This window comes from Carlito syrichta, unplaced genomic scaffold, assembly GCF_000164805.1.
Source record: "Carlito syrichta isolate Samal-C Ts95f unplaced genomic scaffold, Tarsius_syrichta-2.0.1 Scaffold307225, whole genome shotgun sequence".
Taxonomy (NCBI): domain Eukaryota; kingdom Metazoa; phylum Chordata; class Mammalia; order Primates; family Tarsiidae; genus Carlito; species Carlito syrichta.
Genome location: NW_007251321.1, coordinates 450,916 through 459,232, shown reverse-complemented (window position 1 = coordinate 459,232; position 8,317 = coordinate 450,916).

The following is an 8,317-nucleotide window of genomic DNA, read 5'->3' as shown; positions in this document are numbered from 1 at the left end:
GTCTCACTGCCCAGGCGGGTCTCGAACCCGCGGGCTCAGGCCATCCACTCACCTCAGCCTCCCAAGGCGCGGGATTACAGGCTGAGCCACCCAGACCGTCATTTCAACACCGAGTTTTCTCTCCAACTTGTCATGGTAGCGTCTTCAAAGTGTCCCCGCCCCGCTGTCTCTGAACCTCCGATTGCTAGCCTGCATTCAGACCCCACGAGCGGGTGCGGCATCTCCCGCCGGGTGGGGGCTTTGGTCAGTGCATCCGGGGCGCAGCCTAGAGCCCAGGGGCATCCCCGCCCACTTACCTCCTCAGTCGCCCTTTCACATCTCTTCTCCGGGGGCGGCTGGGAGGCGTGGGAAGCCTTGGGTCCGGTCAGAGGCCACCCTCTGCTCACACGGACACTGGTGAGCCGCCAGAACCTTCCACCCCACAAGTATTTGCCCATCCCCCACCATGCATAAAGGAAAAGGCACACACGAACACGTGTTATTAAAATGAACCGTTTATATTATCTCAGTTGAGTCAATACATTATAATGTATTAAAATGGAAAGGTACAAAATTGAAATAAATACTTTCTGATTCATGTATAAATTTTTTTTGTCAAGATGACTTTTATCGTCAGTACATGTCACAAGAAAACATTTAAAATGACACCGAAACAATCATTGAAATCATGGTGCATGGAGGAAAAAGGTAAAGAAAACAACTTTTGGCTTGTTTTGGCATGAGACCTTGATACAATTTGGGTTCCCCAAAACCATGTGAAGGGTGGTAAAATAGAAATGCTCAAAACTGATTAAAAAAATAAACAGGCCTTACAAAAACTCTCTTTTTTTTCTTAACCCAGCCACTTCTCGACATGGTCTGCACTTGCAATAGATACATTCATTATTGTCCAAGGGAAGACAGCAACTGCCTTTCATTTTAAAGAGCTTGGTGGAGAGGCTGAAGAAATATGCTGCAGCTGAAGGCGGGTAGAATGTTCCGGAGAACAAAAAAGTCTAGATGGTCTTCAGGAACAGCACTGAGCATGATGGGGGGGAGGGTCTCTGGGACGAGAGGTGGAGGTGGAGGAGGGTGAAGAGTCCAGATCTGAAGCACTGGAGTCGGAGGATGGAGGTGGGTTGTCGGTGGTGAACACAGGGGCAGGGATCTCTCCGCCTGAGCAGTCCTGGGTTTGTCCCTGGCCTGGGAACGTAGCTCTTTTAGCAAGAGGCGCACCCTGGGCTTTGGAGATGGGACTTGGGCTCTTTTCAGGCACAGCAGCAGTGGGGAGACTGGGACGGCCTACAGAGGACACCATGGGGGGCTTCTCTTCTGGTTCTGACTGCATATTAGGTGGCTCTTAAGGCAATAAGGACTTTAGCAAACTAGAAGTTAAGGGCGGCTCAATCCAGCCAGATCGAAGGTAAACAAAAGGTGAGAAGGAGAACCTTTCTCCTCAGCTACTCTCCCTGAGCGCAGGAAGCCCTGGCTCCAGAAGCGCTGAGTTTACAGTACGCAGTAGCAGAGGGCATGCCCTTTGGACGGCTCCAGGGAAAGAAGGCGCGTCCCTGACTTGGGGCAACCTGACCAAGTTTCTGCTCCAGAATCTCTTGCCTGCGGCCACCCGGCTGGCAAGTGGAGGGTGGGGAGCACCAAGTTCCTGCGGAAGTGAGATCAAGACCTTTGCTACTGACCGCCCAGCCTATCCCAACGGTCTTGAGCACCACGTGTCCTGGACGGTCAGGCCTGATGCCTGCGAGCCCCAGGGAGACCTGTGCTCAGCTGGAGAAGAAGACAGCCTTCCTGGGTGCAGAAATGTTCCCCCAAACAGATGGCATGACAGCTAAACGTCCATGGGAGTGTGAGGTCTTGGATGGGTCTCTGGGGGAGGGAAAAGAAGCTCCTTTGACTTGAATCTATTCACAGAAGACGGAACAGAACGGACAGAAGAAACTTTTCCTTTCTCCATGCTCTGGAGGGAAAGAAATGGACAATTCCCTTGAAATAATACAGGGAGGAGGAGCTTGGAGAGAGGCCTGCTACTCTGAGCCAACCTCTGGCAGGATGCTGGGTGAACTGACTGCCTGGATTGAAGAAATGGCTCTCAGGCTGTTGCTGCTACAGGGGACAATTATCAACAGCAGCAAATGAGCCACATGCGACCTTGGTTGGCCAGACAGAAATCCGGTACCCCTCTCACACGAGATGGCAGTCTGGAAAGGACTCTCCGTGAGACGCCTGTGGCTTAAGAAAGCAGTTGCAAGGAGATACTGTGCTCTAGTTACCCAGGGCCACCTCAAAGTAGGACATTCGTGGAGATGAGATGTGTGGGGGGAGAAACATCCACTGGAATGGCCACCCATCTGGGGACCAGTTCCCTGCCTGGCTGTTCTCTGGTGGAAGCCATCTTGTATTGGTCCTAAGAAAAATGGGTGACATCTTATTCAGGGATCTAAAAGTTATAATAATAAATCAATGATTCAGGGATCTAAACATTATAATAATAAATCAAGAATCAAGAAAATGTGATCATCAAACTGGGAGAGTACAGACAACACAAGACTGGCCATTCTTGAAGCCAACCCGTAGGATTCCATTGGGCAATTATACTTTAATATGTGTGTAGATATATGCTCTAAATTATCCACAATACAAATCAAGGTCTCTTGGAGCTCTCTAGCCCCTCATGTTATAGACAGAACTCAGTGTTAAGGGCCCAGAGTCACACAGGGAGTTACACAGAGTCAATACTAGAACCTAGTGTAGAACTAAAAAGACTATTTTCTTCTGCAGGAATTAGAATATTTTGATTAGATTTGCATTCTTAAGTCAATATCATGTTCTTCACCTCTGCTGTTGCCACATGGAAAAGCATGCAGCTATTTTTTAAAATTCTGCCCATTAACCTTAGGAATATAATTGTGGTGGCAAGTACTTTTTATTGCTTTGCTGAGCTTGCAGACACACTTCTGGGTTGCAGACAGAGCTCAGGGAAGACAGCGGCCTCGGGTCTGTGTGTTGCTTTGAGCTGTGAGCTGGTCTGAGGCAGTAGCTGCCAGCCCTGCCTATGTTGGGTGTGTTTAAGAGCATCGGAGACCACAGTTGAGAAAACAAACTGTAAAGAACAAAAGTGAAGGTCTGACAGGACTGTAGCAATATGGAGACAGGGCACACACAGGGACTGCAAGGGTGTGTCCACAGGCGAAGGGAGCTCAGGGGTACAGGCGGAAAAGAGTTGTATTGGGTCAGTGGGATCATGAAAGAACATGTTTCCAAATTGGGTTACATTTTCTGGTTTCAAAAGAATAGATAATAATTGTAATAACGTGTGTTAATATTGAGCAAATTTGCTTCAGGACTCAGGGCTCTAACTTAGGAGTCATGACTGCAGTTCCTTTGTTCGTCAGAGCTGGCTGGCTGCACAGATACCCATAACGATCCCCAGTGATGGCTGATTCTGGACATGCTCTTCTTCCAGAACGCTACCGTGGGCACTGTTTAGCCTCAACATTTCAAGGGGTGAAGCCCCACCCATCCTAAAGTCTGATGGGAGAAAGCAGCTACTGTGGCAGCTCAACTCTTCTCAGAGGACCTGTCACCGGGAAAGGACATTAAAGGTCTTTCCCGGGCCCCTGGCCGCAGCATAGAGCCATATTCCGTCTTCTCTGGAGCCTGACCGGGAGCCTGGTGGGGGGAGAGGAGTGTCATTTATGGGGGGGGTGATGAGGTGGGGGGTTGTAGAGGGCTGGAATAGCACCCCTTAAAGGAACAAGCCCTTAGAACATCCTCAACTCAGGGACTTGGTCTCTTTGAGAAACAGCACCATAATCGAATTGGAATTTTAAGAATGTCTCCGTGTAATTAGAAGGAGACATTTGGGAACTGAAGGCTAGAGGAAGGGAGGTAGGACTCACCGGCCCGCTCAGTGATGACACAATAAGAATCGAGGGGCCTCAGTAGCAAATCGCAGGCTTTATTTTGAAAACTTAAGTGAAAACGAATTCTAGATTCGATCTTTGTAAGCTTGGGAGACAAACCTCAGAAAGAATCCCTCCAGAGGAAAACAGACCAGATAAACCAGATGCTTCCAAGAGCCTTCAAGGGAGAATGGGAAGCCAGGAGCCCTGTAGCCACCTTTAGAAGACAGACACCCAAAGAAGCCACTGGTCTGCCATTTTGCTTGAGGAAAACACACTTTAGCTTCTGTTGGCTCAGTTGAACTAAAAGTTCTCAGAGAGAGAGGTCCAGGAAAAAAAAAGAAAGAATTTACAGTAAATATTGAGAATATTTGCTTGGATTCAAAAGTTAAGGGTTTTTAACTTATGTTAAGGGTTTAACAGTGTTCCTGAAACACTGCTAAGAGAAACTGTGAAATGCTCTCCATGGAAGACACCTGGGAAGCTGGGATGGCTAGATGGACCATCTGTAAAGCTGGGAAGGTGGGATGATAGATGGACCAACAAATGGGGTCGCTGGGTGGATAGATGGGCCGCTCTGGGATTCTTTTAGGAAAATCTGCTTTAGTAGGAGACTTAGTAAGGGCAGATTACAGATTTCGATTCTGTTGTTCCTTACTCTCATTGTTCTTGTCTCTCAAAAATATAAATGAATGAGACATCAGCTTATTTAATATCCCAAATCCTAACCCTCTTCATGTAACTTCCACACAGCTGGGTTGGGAAAGGGGGATGAGGACTTATGTATTCACATCGACAATGGCCACTGAGGAAAAAAAACAAAACAAACTCTTCTCTTTCCTTTCCCAGGAACTTATATCAAACGTGAGAGTTTGGGAACTGCCATCTGAATTTCACAAATTAAAAGGAGAGCTCTGGCCTACTGGGTGTAAGTCCGGAGAGGGACAAAAGAGCATTGGGCAGCAGAGTGTTGCCAGCTGTGTTTCTTTGGGCACATCGCCTCATCTCTCCCTGGGTTTCTGTTTCCACATCTGTAAAGAGAGGGCTTTCTGGCATTCGTAGGCTGTGGTCCCGAAGAACGGACATCAGTCTGGAATCTATAGGAGGTCGGGGCTAAATTCTAGGACCATGACAGTATCTACCAGCCTTGGAGCCAAAGAGCACACACTATGCTCCTGAGGAATGGTGAGTATATTTCCTATCTGGTTCCTTGGGACTCCCGACCGATGGCAGCATGTTTAGGATGCTCCATCCGAATGCCAACCTTGGAAGAGCCGGCCAGGGAAGAAGCAGCACCTGCCACATCTCTGTGGACTCCTGTCACTTTGCAGCCCCCCTTGAGTCTGAGGGAGAGCAGGAAGTGTATTCAAACCTAATGAAAATTTCAAATGACTTGGAAAGATGTCCGCCAGCAGCAGACAGTGACGTGATTGATGCTTATGGTCACACATATCACAGAGGAGTGAGGTGCCCAAGATTAAAAACAAACAAACAAACAAACAAAAATTTGTGAAGTGCTTGAGCCCTGAGCGCTTCACATTGAAGAGTGAGAAAAGCAGAGACATTGCAGTACTGGTTTTCCACTTGATTGGCCACCCAGATTGATGTCTCACTGCAGAGCCACTAGGCCCAAGACCTCAGAGGACTAACTGTGTCTCCAGACTCGAGGAAGAGGGGATGACCCATTTGGACACAGCTACACTCTTCTACCAAAAGACCAGGGTCTGCAATACTGGAAATATCTATCTAGGTGCTTCTCATAACATCTGTAGATGTTGGTTCCTAGCAATGGGTGGAGTGGGGGTGTCCATCAAAGTTTGGGTTAAGAGAATATAGAACAACAAACTTCTTGTGTGCCCAGGGGAAGAAACGAGCCCATAACTCTGACTCGATTAGAGAGAAGATAGGTCTCTGAGGACAGAGATCCAACTCCATTTCCAAGAGATACTGCTGGCCTATTCTGCCTCCTCCCACCATGTGTGGGAGCCATCTAGTCGAAGAGAGAGTTGATGCTGGGTCCCAGGGCAATCCTGAACCCGAATAGTGTGTGCCTTTTGAGAGTTGACGTTGGGTCCCAGGGCAATCCTGAACCCGAATAGCGTGTGCATTTCCCCTGAGCAGGTCCAGATGTCCAAAGGAGGAGGGTGGATGCTGGGAGCATCGTCTCCAAACATACAGCAACTCAATCTCTTAGGGACCTAAAGATCCACTGCTGTCTTAAATGCACTGAAGACCCAAGAGCATGTAGACACCTCTCCACCCCACCTAAATGTGATCTTCCTAATCTTATGTAGAGTAAGACTGAGGCACAAGGCAGGACAATGACTTCTTCTGCAGCCCTCATATTGATCTGGTGACACTCCTGGCAGGAAAACCCAAGGTCTCTCCTTCTGAGCCCTTCAGTGTCTTCCATTATCTTTCTGCTTAATTCACCTATAAAGTCTCTCTACCTGTCTATCTATCTACAATATATTACATGTACTACTATGTATAAAATATAAAGCATTCTTAAATTCCTGCTTAACTTCCTGTCCTTTTCTCTTCCTTTATATAACTAGGCTTGGAGGGGGGGTTCCATGACAAGGGAAAAACCACAGTACTGCTCAAAGGAATAGACCCCTGTAAGGAGAGATGGTAGCCCTGTCCAAGGGCCCTGGGAATGCTTCAGATCTGGACTGTACAGCCAATTCGATGGAACACAATTCAACAGAAATCGGCAATGGAGACATCTGCGCCAGACGAGGTGAACTTCCACAACCTGGTTTTAAGGAACAGTAAATACAATAGAGATAGATAGATACACTATGCTGAATCTTGAGTACTAAAACAAGTTATAAATAGGAATATGCCAAAGTAAAACAAGACAGACATCATAGGGAATAGTCTGGTCAACAACCAATCACCATTAGGATCAAAAAGCAAACCGGCCTTTCCACTGAGGACCTCCACGACGTTTCTCAATGCACTAAGTACATTTTAACCATGCAAAAATACACAAACATCTTAACTAGGTTGTTTTTTTCTTTTTTTTGTAAAAAAAAATCAAACACCAACATTATGCATTTTGTTCATTATATTGGTTAAAGTAACAGCCGGTGGCTGCCAAATATCAGATACATCATATACATATTTTTATACAGAATCTGGACAACACAACATCACATATCAGAGAGAGAAAGAGAGAAAAGAGAAAGATTATTTGTTCCTTTGTGGGTTTGTTGTTGTTGTTGTTGTTCAGTCAAAAAATAAAGTAAAATATGAGAAGCAATGCTAAGAAGGAAAACACTTCAACGAGTTAGGAATACATAGGGAGAATTGCTAATCAGAAATACAGGAGGAAAGGAGTTCATATTTAGGTCTGCGTCTAGAATTTTCTTCACTAAGGAACGAAAGAGCACGACAGGTGTATTGGTTTGGAAAAGCAGAAAGAGCAATAACATCATGCTGTCTGTTTCCCAGCACGTTTCCAGCAAGGAGAAAAAATCATAATCACAAATTAATGTCACAAGTTTTGTTTTCAAAAATGTCCTCCCTTACCCAGAAAGCTGGGCAATGCAGGGGTGGGGGCAGCTTAGTTGAGAGTCCTTGGCAAAGGTTTGGCAAAAACCGTTGGCCTTAAATTAGTTGGAGATATGAACTGTCTGTGGGAATTCACGCAATGAAATGCGACGTCAGCTTGCTCCATCTAGGCAAGAGTTCCCGTTACCAGCTCGTGATCTGGCCGAAGACACAACCCCCATGACAGGTTCTGCTAGTCAGGCCCCAGTCCTGCCCCTTAAACGTTTGGCATCAACACAATCTTAAGAATCCAATCTGGAAAGAAAACGAGACCTTGAACACAAGCTATGGAAGCACTACCGTGGTCACGGTTAGATACAAAAACGTGAAAAGTCAGATGTAATCAAAAATACAAAATCAGTTTCAATAAGATTTGCTTTTTTTTTTAAACCATTACAGTGCAAGGTTTTTCAAATTACAGTAAAAGTTATGTGTCTGCTTACAGTAACTGGAGCAAATAGCTGATTTTGTTCTGCTAGAATCAGAGGTCCCTGAAAAGTGAGAATGCACCAGTCTGAAATCAACCCAGCACGAGAAATGGATATCTGAACATAAACACAGTTCACTACGGTCTTTACCTTCAAAGAGTAACAAAAGAACGGTGTCACTTGCATGACTCCCTAGCACGAGGTTCTTCCTCCATTAAAAAAATGATAATAAATAGATGGTATTAAAATTCCAACAAGAAAAGGACTGGAAAACTGGGATTGAAGAATAGAGGATCTGAAGGGAGTTTCCCACGTCACTGAGCTTTTCCCGTCGTACTTGTTTTAAAAAAAGAATGTTCTAGCATGAGCCTCTTTGGGCAATGCTGCTTGGTACTTCAGTCCCCCTGTCCCAGCCTGTTGGGAGAGGGTGTGGCA